At 38.0% G+C, this 16469-nt stretch overlaps 1 protein-coding gene across 1 annotated transcript in view; it reads left to right on the forward strand.

The window, feature by feature from the left end:
* The window catches only part of LOC149079644 (forkhead box protein O1-like), a 131330-nt gene that overhangs the window by 92960 nt on the left and 21901 nt on the right, over window positions 1-16469 (forward strand). The gene's annotated exons all lie outside the window — the stretch shown is intronic.

Here is a 16469-nt window from a genome sequence, read left to right on the forward strand (position 1 = left end):
ATATACTTTTACTAGGATAACGTTCTCTTATTAAGATAGCGAGTTCCACATACGTACATATAGATGTTCTTGAAATATATAGAGAACCGAATTTTTCTGTTCTTTAACCCCTCCCCCCGTCCTCCACGTACAACTTTTGGCAACAAATTTGGATTATCTCTATGGGGTCATTCAAGTATTACGTCAGCATCGAGGGGAGGTTTCGGATTTGCTGACGAGGGGGGAGAGGGGTTTGAAGGTTGCTTACGTCATCAACCACCCCCTTTTTGAAGATATGAAATATTCTAAGCTGCTGACGAAATTTTGCTGATAAGGGGTGGGGGGGGGGGTCAAAAATGGCTAAAAATCTGCTTACGTAATACTTGAATGGCCCCTATTTGACGAATCGGCGATAAATCTGGTAACCTTGTTTTAACCCAAACGCACGTTGGGAAAAAAATGAGAAAAAAAAGAAAAAAGAAAACAATAATAGTTAAGAGAAGAAGTAAGTATATAGTAGATTTCTCCTTTCACCATGACCCTACGTGTTCTCTTTCGCTCTTATATGCGCAGTATATAGCAGAAACATACATTATACGTGGGGGAATCAATAACAAGAGCAACGTTAGAATTGAAAAATTAAAGTCACTGGTCGGGACCAGTGAATACGGGAATCTACTGGTCCGCTAAACGAAATCTGTTCTAAATAATAATAATTAATTTTCCAAATATGATATCAGTTCGAAGTGTAATATACCACCAAGAGGGAGGAGGGTGCAGAAAGCCATAAAAAAATCCACTGCGGATCGGTGATTTTCCCATCGGAGATTCTTCTTCGATCAATATATCACCGCGGGAGAAGAGCGCGGAAAGTTTTTCACTACTGGTCCCGCGGACAACCGCAATTTTTTCCTCGGTGGTCCAATTGTTTAATCAGTGGTCTCGGACTAGCGGACCACCAATGACTTCGAGCACCGGGGAGTATAGACAGAACGTGGAGGAAAAGAAACAACTTCGGTTCATAGGGTAGGGTTGCAATAAAGTTTCGCGATGTTGAGATGAAAAGGAAGAAAATGGAAGAAAACACAGAGAACTGGAACCCTTCAAAAAGCCTGATCCAGTTGGTCCATACAAATATTTTGTATGCCCATAAATTTACACAGAATTTTCAAAAGTCAGCATGAAAATACGCTACCGATGCACCTCAATCCTTTTTTACGGATCTAATACCTTGCGGTCCGGTGGGGGCTACTACCTAACTGTACATGCACCTCGACACATTCCATGGTTTATGATGACGTTAATTCGTCTGTGTTCGCACTTACTGAGTTCTGGCCTTGAGTGCTTAATGATTGAACAGTGTGTTATAGTGATATTTTTTCCACGAGATAGCTCTTAATTTCCACTTCAGTATTGGCCAGATCTTACCGTTTATTGTTCTTGCAGTGAATATTCATTGGCATATGGATATCTTCAAATGATGTTGGAATGATAGCGATATATTCGTGTTTTATATGTATGTATTCGTATTGTTTTAACAGTTCTACGATCAAGGACGTAATATTGCTTCCAAACGCCAGTGGAATAAATTCAAACAAGTCTCCAGGTTTTATTTCCTTTCTCCCTCATCATCGCAAAACTTTGTTGCAACCCTATGAAAACAATAGTTCTTTTTACCTCTGCGATGTATCCTTCTATTATATACATGTGCATAAGATTGAAAGTAGGTGAGGGTGAAAAGCTAAATCTGCTTCGTGCTCATCTATTGTACAGATTGGGCAAAAAGTCCGTAGAAACTTTAAAAATTCGTAAAAACCGGAAAAAATAACCGAAATAAAAAACGGTTTGCAAGGTTAGCATCGCTAGGTCACGGGAATTTTTTTAAGACGGGGGAAATAACAAAAAACAGCCGATAGGTGGCGCTGGTACGAGTGACTTCAGTGGAACTACGCAAATGAGACGGTTATAAGAACTTGTGCTCCTAATCCACAAGCAATTCACCGTTGTAAACCGTGTATATTGACCTGCTGCACTCTGCTGGATTTGTGACTCCCCTGCAATGAGTTATCACCTTGTGGTGGTCATGTGGAGCACATACTGCTGTAATAAACGGTTGGAGACATTATGTTCGTTATTTGCGTATCTTTTCTTTGACTTGTGTACGTCAGCGCCACATATCGGCTGTTTTCTGAGTTATTTTTTTTCCTGTCTTAAAAAAATTCCCGTGACCTAGCGATGCTAACCCTGCAAACCGTTTTTTATTTCGGTTATTTTTCCGGTTTTTATTCATTTTTAAAACTTCTACGGACTTTTTGCCCACCCTGTATATCGTTCAGAAGTAAGTGACCATATGAGTCGTACTTTGAGGAATATTTTCTCCCATAATTTTGTTGATCAGACTTGTCGACATTTTCTACCGACAATACCTACATTCTAATTCATACACTGCTATTTACAGTAGGCTTCAACTGTAACAACACATACTTACATAGCATGAAAACTCAAGCATTTACCATCTTCACTTCGAAACATAAGGAACAGATCGTAGCACCGGAAAGAGCCGCCGCTCCCTAGATGTGCGACAGGTGAGGTCGCAACAAACTTTTTGCCCACCCTGTATATGTTATTCATTTTTTTTTTCTTACTTTCTTACATTTTCCTCCTTCTTTTTTCTAACATGCGGTTATGTTAAGACAAGGTTGCCATATTTATTGCCGATTCGTCAAACGGGGGGGGGGAATCATCCGAATTTCTCGCCTATCGCTTTTAAGCGAAGCGCTTAAGTTGAGCCAAACCTTGTAAGTTGGCGAGTATTTAGGTCATCGGGTGATCAGAATAAGGCTGGAAAATACTCTGTTTTGATCACCTACTTCAGTGAAAGTTTGTGGTATCGCACGCACACACGTTGATAAATGAAAAACTTATGAATGATGTGCAATAAATTCCTATTAAAAATGATAGGTTGGTGAGTGTATACGTAGTGTATTATTCGTCGGGCTCGTTGCTAGTACGAGCCGTTTTGCGTATCTGACGCCGCTATTTTCAGGTTTTTTAGCGACTAGACGCTACGCCAGCGTCTGAGTTGTTTAGTTGTAGTTTTTCAGTAGTTTTTTTCTCTCTCTCTCTCTCTCTCTCTCCTTTTTAAGTGTTCACATAAATATATTTTGACCCTTTTGTTCGTATGGTGTTATTGGTTGAATTCCAAAACTACCGTCCATTAGGACTAGGGTTAACCACCAGACAGTAGTAGTAGTAGTAAGTCGAGGCAATATTCCATTAGCTATCGCCATTAGTCGATATTAGAATCATCGGATGTTCATAAAAGGGTTGTTAATTAGCGCCGCAGACAAATTTAATTTGGTTTCACTCGTGTTGGGCTGATTAGCGGAGACTTCGGTGGCGTCTCTCTTCAGAGGTGTATACAGCGAGAATAATGATTCAAATGAGGAATTTCCCGGAATTTCTGTGTGTTTCGAACTTTTTCGTAAGATCAGAGGAGAGGAATTTCTCTCTGGATTGGCAGCGGTGACTCTTATTGTTTTATGATTGAGTAATTCTGCTTTCTCGTGGATGAGAAAGATTAAATCAGATTGTGAGGTATTTCAGAGAAAGTATCGGGCGTGCTCGTGGTGGCTTCAGTTATAGACTTTTGAGGAATGGAAATTAATTTCCCGCTTGTTTATATTCTCTTGGGGGAGCTCTTGCTCCGTAAAGAGCTGCTGGCATTTTTCGGAAGGAAATGCATGGAAAGTTCGCGTGTTGAAATATTCCGTGGAACTCTTTTTCATTGCTCGGTTACGCGTTCCAGCTGTTACGTCTTTTTTTCCGGCTAGGGAATTCGACCGTAATCACGTGTCGCTGTGGATATGTGTGTTCCGTGCCAAGTATCCTCATACTTGAGGCCTGGTTATGTCTATGGAAATGAAAAGCGGTTGATAAAATAATACACCAGTTGAGGAGATTATTTTCAAAAAGGGGGAAGCACTTCCACAATTGTTAAATATTTGCAGTATGAATAAAATACCTTTTTTTTCCCTCCAGAATGGATTGCTTCAGAAAAGTGGAAAATAGCCCAACAGGAGGTATACGAGAGTGGGGAGGGGAATTGAATATTATGTTTCTTGATCATCATTCAAGTGAGTTATGCGCATTTAAATTCTGGAAATGTTCCGTTTTGAATGAAAATTAGTGGAAATGTTTTGATCAAAATTTGAACTAGTTAAGTCCAAAAAATTGAAGATTTCTCTACGCCACCCGTTGATTCCATAAGGTTTCACCTAGCAAAGGAAGGTATCTTTGCTACTCTCTCTCTCTCTCCCTCTCTCTCTTGTGAGTAACATAAGAAACACGATCATTCCACAGTGGAGCCTCCCATAAAGAGGGCTCAAGGAGGGTGAACACCTCCTTGAATTATATTGACGGGACTCAAATGCATTTTACTATCCATTAACGGGCACTCCTCGTTGGCAGACAAAATTTCCGATCCGTTATCTAGAGGTTCTATTGTAGGATACGACTTTGAAAGGGCTTCTGAAAAATTTGTCGGTTTGAAGGGGAAAAAATCCTTCTTTAATAATCCTTCTTTCATAAAAGTCACTTTTCCCAAAAAATTGAGGAGTTCGCATTCTGTTGTCTCGCTCGTCAAAATTTTGGAAGGTGGCAAAATTTCGTCCATCTCTTTTCCGTTTATGAGGAACCAACGGAGGCAAATTGCAATAAGTCAAAAAGCCACAGTATCACATTTCTGCAAAAATATTGTTTACAAATTTGTCCTCGTGAAATTTTGATAAAAGTGACTTATTATGCATTTTGTCATCTGAGCACAGAACTGTTTTGTTTTGAATGAAAAACACGGAAGCGAATAAATAAGGTGGGTACGTTCCACTTTTGGTAGAAACGACCAACATTGACAATTAATATTGTGATTTCGACAAAAAGTATTCCCGTTTGAATAAATCCTGTCGCGTAATCCGACATAACTCATCCCAAAGATTCAGAAACCTTTGAAAAGTGCGTTTCGGGAGAAAAAAAAAGTGGAAATGTTCCCTTTTTGAAAATAAACTCCTCAATTTCATTATAGCTTTTCTTAAATTTCAACGTAGCACTGACTGCCGTTGGTGCATCAAATTAGGCTTGAGTATGGGAGAGCGCGTGAGCACCCGTTAGTAATTGGCTCCGAATTGTAGGTTGCGGACCAAATCGACACTGCAGAGAACCCTGCTTTTTACGAGCAAAAAAAAATGTTTTGGTCCCATCGCTTAGGTACTTAGGATGTGCTCCTATTAGATCGGATATAACGAGCCAATTTTTTGTCTCTAAAAAGTGAAGTTTGTTGTAACGAAGTTTGAATGTAGTTGCATCTAAATGGCCGCAATGAGATTGGTTGAATGGTTTCTCGAATTGGACTCGCTTATTAACGCGAATTCTAATAGGCACGGGCAATAATTTCATAAGTTATACGATGCATTGTTATAAAGTATTGCTGTTCAGATTTTCTGTTCTTTTTTCATTTCCTTGTTGGAACGATTGTTGTCCGATTCTATTGTTGAGAACTGGTGTTGCCCTGTGATGCTTGAAACTATTATTGTCCCATTTCGTCGTTGAGAACTATTGTTTTCCCAAGTGAATTGCTTGAAATTATTGTTGTTCTATTTCATTGTTTAGAATTGCTGTTGCTTCATTTCATTATTCAGAATTGTTATTTTTCATTGTCCCGAATTATTGTTGTTCCATTTCATTGTTGAGAATTAATGTTGTTCCATTTCATTGTTGAGAATTAATGTTGTTCTATTTCATTGTTGAGAATTAATGTTGTTCCATTTCATTGTTGAGAATTAATGTTGTTCCATTCCATGGTTGAGAAGTATTGTTGTGTCCCATTGCGTTGCTGCAACTATTGTTGTCCCATCGCGTTGCTGCAACTATTGTTATCCCATCGCGTTGCTGCAAACTATTGTTGTCCCATCGCGTTGCTAAAAACCATTTTTGCTCTAGTGATTTATCAGAAACTACTGTTCTCCTATTTTATTGTTGAGAAATACTGTTGTTTTATTTTGTTGTGAGAAACTTATCCCATCGCTTACTGTGTGTGGAAGCAACTTTTACCCCATTATATTTTAAGAAGCTACCATTTGTTGCCCCATTTTATTGTTAGAAACAACTGTTGGTACACCTTGTAGGGGAAAAAATCATTACTATGTCGTTACATTGTTGAAACGAAATTTTTTGTCCGATGCAACAAGATGTTATTTTACCAGATCACAGATATAGCGAACCTCCAGATGATTAGCGAACCAAATTTTTGGTTGTCCCTCGAAGTTCGTCATGGTTGGATTTCACTGTAGTTTGTTTTGAAAACTATTGTTGCGTAAAGATTTTTCATTTTTCAAAATATCCCTCGAATCTTAAAAAAATAATAATAATTTAGAAATCCATAAAAAATGCCTGTCTACAGTCGCGTATGGAACCCAAGTCCTTAACGGACTTGGCCCGCTTTGTAAAAAAAGACCCCAAAAATAGTTGGAACTCATTTTTGGGTGTACTTGAATTTACACCCATGCAACATGGTGACTAACACTGTCGCATCTCACTCAGCCTTCAGTTTTTTTTCCCATGTCTCATCAGGCGTTCACTCGCAATGGGTTCCCCTGCAGAGAGAGAGAGGTCGAGTCCTTTCTTCTCCTTTTCAAATTGCCGGAAAGCAACCAACAGGTGGTAAACGTGTCTACACCTTCCCCGTAATAACTTAACGGGCTCATCATCATCATCATCATCATCATAGTTTCGTATTGCAAAAATGCAAATCAAGAAAACCCTCAGTAATCGCTAGGACTTTCGAAGCTATCATTTTACGCCGAAACAAAAAAAAAAAACCATAACAATTATCAAAAATTTCAATTTAAATAATTATTCCGAACAGAAGTAACAATGCGTAATAATATCCATAATAGCTCTTTCGGATCGGTTAATCGATTTTTATTTTATTATAGATGTACGTATCGGAAACAATTATAGATGGCGTTAATTATGGTAATGAGCCGGATAATACGCATGCGAATTAGTTTCATTCCTCGTTATAAGAAATAACTTCATGGATTATTTGGAGACTCTCGTTATTTTTTCAATTAATGCGATTCCTTTATTTTGCTCATTTGATGGGAAAAAGAGCGTTTTAATGAATGGAAAAGCGCGTTTCGTAACGTTACGCGGAGAGAGATATGAACAAAAAAAAAGCATTGTATGTGTTGATTCAACAAGGTCATTGCATTATTATACATGGGAAAAAAAAGAGAGAAATAATACAATGGGGTTTTTTTTTCTGGGCTCGATGGGTCGCGTGTCATTATTATTATTTCGTGTGGGTTTTTTTCCCCCCTCTCCTTTTAACACCTCGATTATTCGCGGTTACGGTTCTTTTCTGACTATGTTTGTTTGTTTTTCTAACATTTTCTTTTATTTCCTATTCTGTTTGTAAATACAGTAGTGATATGTGAATTTTTTTCTTTTTACGAGTATTGATCCGTGGATCGTTGATAAGATGTAGAAGGGGGTCACGGGCCCCTGGGGGGGGGGGCTGAAAACATTTTGTGGGACCCATCTTTGAGGGGATTTTTAAATTTTATTTAATTTTTTAATTTTTATTTAATTTTTGTTTAATTTTTTTAATTTTTGTTTAATTTTTTTAATTTTTGTTTAATTTTTTTAATTTTTATTTAATTTTTGTTTAATTTTTATTTAATTTTTGTTTAATTTTTTTAATTTTTGTTTAATTTTTTTAATTTTTGTTTAATTTTTGTAATTTTTATTTAATTTTTGTTTAATTTTTATTTAATTTTTGTTTTTTTTTAATTTTTATTTAAATTTTATTTAATTTTTGTTTAATTTTTTTAATTTTTGCTTCATAAAAATAATTCCAATTTTTATTTCAAAAATTCAAGTAAGCCTCGTTGAAGATGCAAAAAACGGGACATTCTATAGAAAAGCTGGGTAGACCGAAATTACGGGAATGTCTAGTAAAATACCGGTTACATCATAGTTTCCCAACCTTTTTCGCCCCATCGCCCCCTTCAGAAACTTTTTTCTTCCATCGCCTCACCCTCAACGCAATCTAACCCATAGGATCCTATGTTACACTAGCTTCTACCACCCCCCCCCCCGGAACTTTTCATCAAGGGGGAGGGGGGCCTTAACGCCCACGTTGGGAATCACTGGGTTACATAGTCGCCCTATTAGTTACAAGGTTGTGCAAGGTCATCATCAGAAGACTAGCACCCATATTTTCAAATCCGATATACGCTCAAAATTAAATCGGCGAGTACGAAATCGATCGAGAGCATCAAGTGATCGTGGTTGTTAGAGCGAGCACTGCGATGCGGTGCTCGCAGAGAAATTGAGTATATCCATTTTATATTCAGTGTTATAAATATTTTCTGCTCAAACGGTTTCAAACCTTCCGATACATTGTTTATCGTGTTTTCGGGGTTACCTCTCTGGTTCAGATCACGTCACGTGACATCATGCCGAAGATTGACCTTCATATCAGCTGGCAACGCGGAAGTAACGAACCGGAAGCTCTGGGGCTTGCCGTAAACTGCGTGTTGCCCCCTTACAGAGGCCCCCCAATATCTTTTTCCCTACCATGCGATGGGGCCCCATTCGGTGGATTTTCGAGTCTGGTCGTAGGATAAGTGAGCGAGAGTCCCATTTGGGGGCGAGTTAATATCAGAAGGTTTTTTTTTTGTTTCTTTTAAAGGGATGGGGGGGGGGGGTCCCCGTGGCCTTGCAAGGACGTCTCCTTCAAAAAAACAGGTGAATTTTTTCAAGAGTATGGGTGCCCCTGAAATGAGACTACCATCAACATACTCCCCCAGAAGTTGCCTCCTTTTAGTAGGCTACTACTGTGTATCTTTGCCGTCTACGGAGAATTTACGACGGAAATACCCGCCCAGTCTGGTAGCTCATTCATTCATTGTTTTTATATGGAGTGGCTTCACGTTATTTTTAACTTCTGTCACCAGGCGGCGCATCGATTTTTCGTGAAATTCGTTTCTTTGACGTGAGCACTCATTAATTGGATAGATACCAGTTTGAAAACTGAAATTACGACTTTGGGAACTTATAACTCTGTGATTGTAAGGCTGGAGGTGACTACGTGTGACTAACAGCACGAGCGATTACAACCGACACTATGGGCTACTTTCTTCTTTCTCTCAAACCGAGCGCAACTCCGGTCTATCGCCATGGGCAATTTACAACCGAATTAGTTGTGCCGGAAGTGTGCATGCGTACCAAATAGGCTGAGTGAGTATCTAGTGTCGTGCGTGGGTTTGTAGTGCTGCCACCTATTTTGCAACCTATTGAGTGAAGCGTAATGACTGAATATTTGTACTGTTGTAGGCCTGTTGCTCTCTGTGACTTTTTAACTATGAGCTACTGAAGGAAACTGAGGAAATGTTCGCCCGGCCTTTTTGCACGGAGTAGCTCCACATTATTTTTTACTTTTTTTGCCACGTGGTGTTTCTATTTTTTTTCTCGTGAAATTTGTTTCTTTGACGTGAACACTCATTAATCGGATAGATGCGAGTTTTAAAACTTGAAGGTGACGACGTTTTTTGGAACTTTTTACTCGTGGACTGAATCTGGTCATCCACTAGATGCGACTACATGCGACAAACAACACGAGCAATTGCAACCGACTACGGGCTAGTAAAGGAGACCCAACACGTTACTCAGTCGTTCGTTGTTGCTAAAAGCCGGTCGCTCAATGTTGTTGGCACTGGACGATGCTCACTCACTTTCTGTGCATTATAATTTCAAATATGGCAAATTTCAAACCTCTCCTTCAACATTACAAGGGGGCATCAAAGTGTGTAAATATTTAAGCTCCCATTTGCAGCAAAGTACAGTAAAATCCCCTCTTAACGAACACACCTCAGATGCGGTCACCCCTCTTTTACGGGAGATTTTTTTTTTGTCCCACCGGTGTCCGCAAAAGAGAGGTTTTAACTGTATGTTGAGATTATACTGAGATTTTGAAACATCACCCCCAATTTCATGGGGTTCATAGGTGGATACAGAGGAACACAGAGGGGTTCTCCCCCTCCTCCCAGTTTCCCAAAAAAAATTGCATCATCAGCGACAGGATAGAGGGGGAAAAATCCCCCCCCCCGTTCGGATAGCCAGTATCCGCTTATCATGGGGGGTTCCGTAAAAAATATTAGGGCAGAGCCTTTTTCAAAATTTTCAAGCCTTTCAGCCTTTTTCCGAAACAACCATGTCGCGAAAAAAACCATAATCCCGGACATTACCTTGCATTATATGTATTTTACCTGGTAAGTAAATGTTTATTTTTGGTTCGTTGCCGATAGAAGACCCACACCAGAAAAATAATAAGAGCTTCACCGTCCACAGGCTAAATTATTCCGTCTTTCCCTCTATTCTTATTTTGTTGGTGTCCGAGCAGGGAATTGGGGACTCGCCCTGTTCTTCCACGGGCTTTTGTAAAAAAAGTTTTATATGTTCTTTTTGCTTATACTGTAGTACCTTTTAGTGACTAAGAAGAAGCGCTACAGGTTTTTTTTTTATCGTGCCTGATCATCCTTCTCAAGGGAGGAGAAAGAAATGATGATCGATTGATATAATCGATGATATACTTCCAGAACTTCTTTTTTTATATATATTTTTCTCTCGTGTTATATACGAGGTTTATTCTCCGTGCTGCCTTGGCCTTTTCTTCTCGGTTCGGTCCATTATCTTTGTAGGATAGTCACTACTAAAGACCATAATCCGATGACATTAATCTGTTGTGCTTCGCTTCTTTGTTTTTTGGATGACTTTTTATGCATTGAGTTATTTAGAAGGTAGGGTTTTATTTTTTCCTTTGTAACTTCCATGTTTCTTGGGGTAGGTCCACACTACTGGCCTAGTCTGGTGTGTGTGCTCGTTCGGTCTGTATCTGTACTGTTTTCCGCCAGGCTTTGGCTCCGGAGGATAGAAAAGTCCAAGCATCTGCAAGTATTCGACGTATCAGGGTGTGCTCCAGTTCCCCAAACCTTTTGTATCATCGCCCCCAAACTCAAGCCAACCCGTAGGATCAAGGGCGTAGCGGGACTTGGAAAGTCTGGTTCCCTTCCCCCCCCCTCCCCGAAATGTGAGAAAATGACCGAAAAAAGGGAAAAAGATGGCCAAATCTATTGTTCTATCACTTTGCCCCCCCCCCCCGAAATGAAAGTGGTCCTCCCCCGTTTCTGGCTACGTAGGATTCTATATTTTACCCGTAGCATCTTCCGCTCTTCTGAACTATTCCATCGTCTTCATCCCCAAGGGGAGTGGTATTGCACACTTTAGAGCAATGTTTCCCAAAGTGGGCAATATTGCCCCCTGGTGGGCGATGTAATGGTCCAGGGGGGGGGGGTTGATAAAAGCTATGGATTTAACACAGGATCCTATGGGTTCACTTGAGTTGGGGGGCGATGAGAGAGGGAAAAATTCTGATGAAGGGGGCGATGAAACAAAAAGTTTGAGAAACTATGCTTTAGAGGAACTCTGATGTACGCGAACAGTTTCGGAAAACAGTCTGGCGTGACTGATAACGGATAATTTTACTGAACCTCCTTAAAAGACGATTTCACTTTATACGAGTTCTGTGTAGTCAAGTTTGCCGGTTGATACGAAATTCGCTTAGTACGAAATATTTTTTGGTGTTTCTTGGACTTCGCCTTAACGAGGTTCGACTGTATTTGCTTCTCGATACTGTGTGTGGCGAGTTCATTCTCTTGAAGATTCGTCGATTCTGACGCGTTAGGTATAAATGGGTGTTTCTCAAAGTGAGGGAAGGGATGGGGGAGTCACTGGAACAAACTGGAGGAACTGTGAGATACCCAGGCTCTGTCACAAGAAGCAACGTAAGCACTTCAGGACCGGCACCCGGTCTCTCGCTTGCCGGACGAGCGAGAGACCGGGGTTCGAGTCCCCGTGGGGACAGTGATGAGTTTCCTTCCATCTCCACAAATAACCAGTCTCTCAATGAATCTTGTATTGACAAGTGGAGAGGACATTTCTATATGAATTAACTCATTGTTTTTACATTGCTATACACAGAATATTATTTTTTCAAGGAGTTCGTGGTCTTCGTTTTTCTTCATTTTATTGGTACAGGGGGTCCATGGACTTACCAGCACAAATTTTCCACGGAACACAAAACATTAAGAACCCTTAGTCAACCCTCTTCCACTGAAAGAGGAAAAAAAATTAAAATTTGAACAGATATGAAAAAATGAAGTGAGTTCGGAAGGCTCCAAGTCTTCGCAGAAAAACTCAAATTGCCCCACGGTGGGAAACAGGGTGCTAGAGGCATACTTCCAATTAGAAAAAGTATCCAAATAAGGTGTAATACTCAGATATGTCATTCATGTTTCAAGGGGTTGTATAGTTATTAAAATTTAAAAAAAATAACTTTTTTATACAGTCCCCGTGTGCCCTAAAACTCAGCTGCCCTGTCTGTCCTGATGCCAACAAAAAAAAAAATCCATGCTTCTAAGTGATAAGAGATATTCGAAAAACGGAGAAAAATTGGGGGAAAAACGTTAAATGCGGGTAAAATGGGTTTTTTCATTAATAAAGCCTAAGCAGACACCAGCAGTGGAAAATAAAGCCGAGGCGATATCTCCAGCTGCAAATGATGCGGGGGCGATATCTTCAACCTAGAATGAAACGAGGGCAGGCATATTCAGCTGCGAATGAAGGGGGAGGGCAGGCATTTCCAGCTGTGAATAGAGCGGTGGCAAACACCATCAGCTGTGAATGGAGCGGAGGCAGACACAATCAGCTGCTAGTGCAGCCGAAGCAGATACCTCCAGCTCCGAATGGAACTGAGACAGACATCACATGAGCTTCGAATTGAGTGGAGGCTGACATCATCATCATCATCAGCTGTGAATGAAGCCAAAAGGACTCGCGCACACCATCAGCTGCGAATGTGGCAGACAAACAACAACAGGTTCGATGAATCGTCCCGTATTTCATGGGGACAGACCAAATTTTCTCTCCTATTTTTTTTTTTTTTTTTTTTTTTTTTGGGCGTCGGCGCATGGGTTCCCAGGTAGAGGAAACTCATCTGAAATAATTAATGCACATAATTCGAATACCCGCCTCCAGTGATAATAATTACGCTAATTGTCGCCGAGGTCATGATCCTTCAGATCTTTCTGACCAAATCGATAGAATCGCGAGGGACTTATAAATGAGTTCTCTCTCTCTCTTAATAAGATTCACACACACACAGCGTTACTATTTACAGAAAAACGTCAATTCCTTTTCTTTCCCCGTCATTATCATTTTCCTATTTCCCTTTTCTGAAAATAAATTCCAGATAAATATCAGACAGAGACGGATGCGTGAGCGCGCGTCTATTATCCTGCTGCAACGGGTCTTTGTCGTTAATATCAGCTAAAACAAAAGAGGGGCACACACACACACAACTGAATCTCGAGTCAGAGCCGAATATCATTTTTTTTTGTAATAAATGCACGTGTATGTGTAGTGTGCACATGCACACACACACGACATGCATGTCCCCTTTGGGAATATAAAAGACACGCAGAGGCAAAAGCCCGACCGAAATATACCTGCCGCCGGCTAAAAATCACAGATACAAAAAAAAAAAAAATAGATACATAGGAGAGGAGAAAAAATGTCTTCATGTCTTTTTTAGCTCGGAGGTGAAAATTTCCTATTGGTCTACGGACCGCAACGTCACCTTGTGACGTCACCTGTTGCGTCACGGCGGCCACGCCTACCACACGTGTATTTTTACAGTGGCGTGCGTTATGCGTGTATTTTACCCCTTTTTTTTTTTTTCGCGCGCGCCACTGTGATAATAATAAAGGGTCATGAGATGGAGCTGGGGGGGGGGGGGGAATGTAACGTTAACGAGGGATATACGTGAATTTTTTTGATACATCGTTCCCGTATAAAAAGTTACAATGAAAAATATTTTTTGTTTGTCCCCTTTAAAGTTCAAGTTCAATTTTATTTCCTTTTTTTTTTTTTAATTTGAAAAGAAATTATCGATTGATGTCGGAAGGGAATCGTTATTATTGTTATTATTTACGGTTGCGTAATATTTATTTATTTTTTTATCCGAGGATTTTTGTGATATGAAATATTTTTAGATCATAGTAATGAGGAATTCAGGATTTGTTGAATTCGAATGGAAGGAAATTTTGAATTAAAATAAAATATTTAAATACCGACTTTTATTATGAAATACTGTATTTTTTGAAAATAACCCTTATTAAAAAGGTTTTCTGAATGCATTTTTAATTTTAAGAAAATTCCAGATAAATTGGAAACTGATTATTTTGCATCACATTTGAAGGGGAAATTTTTGAATGAAAATATTTGAAATTGACTTCGAACTAGGAAAGTACTGTGTTTTAAAAGAATTCTGAATTATCGCTCGAAAATGAAATTGAATTGCACGTGTGAAATTACGATGGAAAGATTTTTTTGGAACTGTTTTAATAAAACACAACGAACGAACTTTTTTTCTTAAATTCGAAATAATATTTGAGTTAAATTTTTATACAAATAAAATTTCGATTTTTTTTTTTGTTGGAATGAAATTTGAAAATGAAAAATTTCTTTTCATGAAATCTGAATCGAATTTTTTTTTTTGTTTGAAATGAAATTCGGGTTGAATTTTTTTAAAACAAAACTGGTATAAAAATTTTCGTGAATACGATTCCAAATACAAAATTCGAAAAAAAAAATTCGGAGCATCGTCTTATTTTTTAGAAAAAGAAATTAGACAAAACTAAAATGGAAAATTTGTGAAGAAAACTTTAAAGATTTTGAATTAAAGTATTGAATAGAATTCAAATAATAAGTTTTTAGAAAATTTCTGGAAAAAAATCAAAAAATCATTTTGAATGGGTATTGAAAAAAAAATTGTTTTAGATTTTTTTAAATTACAAAATTTTTAATTAAAAAACCATATTTTAGAAAAAATAATAAATTTATTCAAAAATAATTTGCATTTTCAAATAAGAAAAGTTTCTGAATAAAATTTTGGTGTTTGTTTCAAATTAAAAAAATTGATCAAATTAAAAGTTTTTTTTAATTGAAATTGAAAAAAATTACTAATCAAAGAAATTCATAATTTAAAACAATTATAATATAATGTATTAATTAAAATAAATCAATTAATTTAAAGCCAACATTTTTGAATGAAATTTTTCAGAATTTTCAGAAAAAAATTCAAAAATTTTTAATTCTTTTTTAATTTAAATAAAATTTGATGATAATTACTTCTAAATTTAAATAAAATTTGATAATAATTACATATAAATTTAAATATAATTTGATGATAATTACTTCTAAATTTAAATAGAATTTGATAATAATTACATAATTTAAAACATCTAAAATTTCACTGCATTAATATAAATTCAAGGGGAATAATATGATGTACGTTCCTCTAATGAAATTAACTAAAAATACAAAAATGAATTTATTTTTATTTTTTCAATTTTATGGGAAATTTTAGAATTCGGGGAATTTGACTAAAAAAAAAGGGAAGGGATCATTTTTTTTCCTTCTTCAAATAGCTCACGAGCATTGCATGCATGCATGCTTGATTGACAGTGCATTATCATCATCGTGGATCTTCGTTGAGAATGTCTATCCGACATGCATTCGGTTTCTTTGTTTGTAGGGATGCATGTAATCGCATTTTCATGCTCGGCGTACGATGTAATGCATTTCATGTGTATTTTCTTCTCCCTTAACATTTAAAAAAAAAAAAAACAACTTTGATTTCGTTTTCGTTTTACTAATTCTCTTCCGCCATTTACTTTAAAAAAAAAAGTATTTTCTTAAACTAATTAATTCGCATGGCAGTAATGTGAGCACAGCATTTTATCAGCGTTGGTGGTCTTTTGCATTTACGCCACTGAATCTTTTTTACATTTTTGGTGTCATATCAGTGGTGTCGGGTACAGTGGAACTTCGTTCATACGAGGTTCAAGGGGCCCGAGTCAAAACGCCGTATTAATGTGTAAGTCGAATAAGTTTGACTTTTTTTACAGAGACTTTTTTTTTTGAGACATACAAAATTTTATAAAATTCAACGTGTTTGATTGCATCTTTGATTCTGTTATGTAACAAAAATTCATTTCGATCTTACTTAAGGGCAAAAAATAAATCGCATTTTAAATCGACTTGAGAAAACTTCCCAGCTTGGACTCATTTTGTTTGGCAGTAGATGGTTTGGAGTCATTAGGTGCCGTTCAAGTATTACGTAAGCAAATTTTTAGCCATTTTTCACCCCCCCCCCTTGTCAGCAAAACGCTGACAACCTCCCCCCCATTGTCAGCAAAATTTCGTCATCAGTTCTGCCCCTCTGAATCCAACTCATATTTTCATGAAGTGTGGTTGATGACGTAAGCATTATCCAAACCCCCCCCCTCCCCCCTTGTCATCAAAAGTCA

Source organism: Pholcus phalangioides, unplaced genomic scaffold, assembly GCF_987345545.1.
Source record: "Pholcus phalangioides strain wild (caught in Gottingen) unplaced genomic scaffold, Ppha-v1.0 ptg000012l_1, whole genome shotgun sequence".
In the NCBI taxonomy this organism is placed as follows: domain Eukaryota; kingdom Metazoa; phylum Arthropoda; class Arachnida; order Araneae; family Pholcidae; genus Pholcus; species Pholcus phalangioides.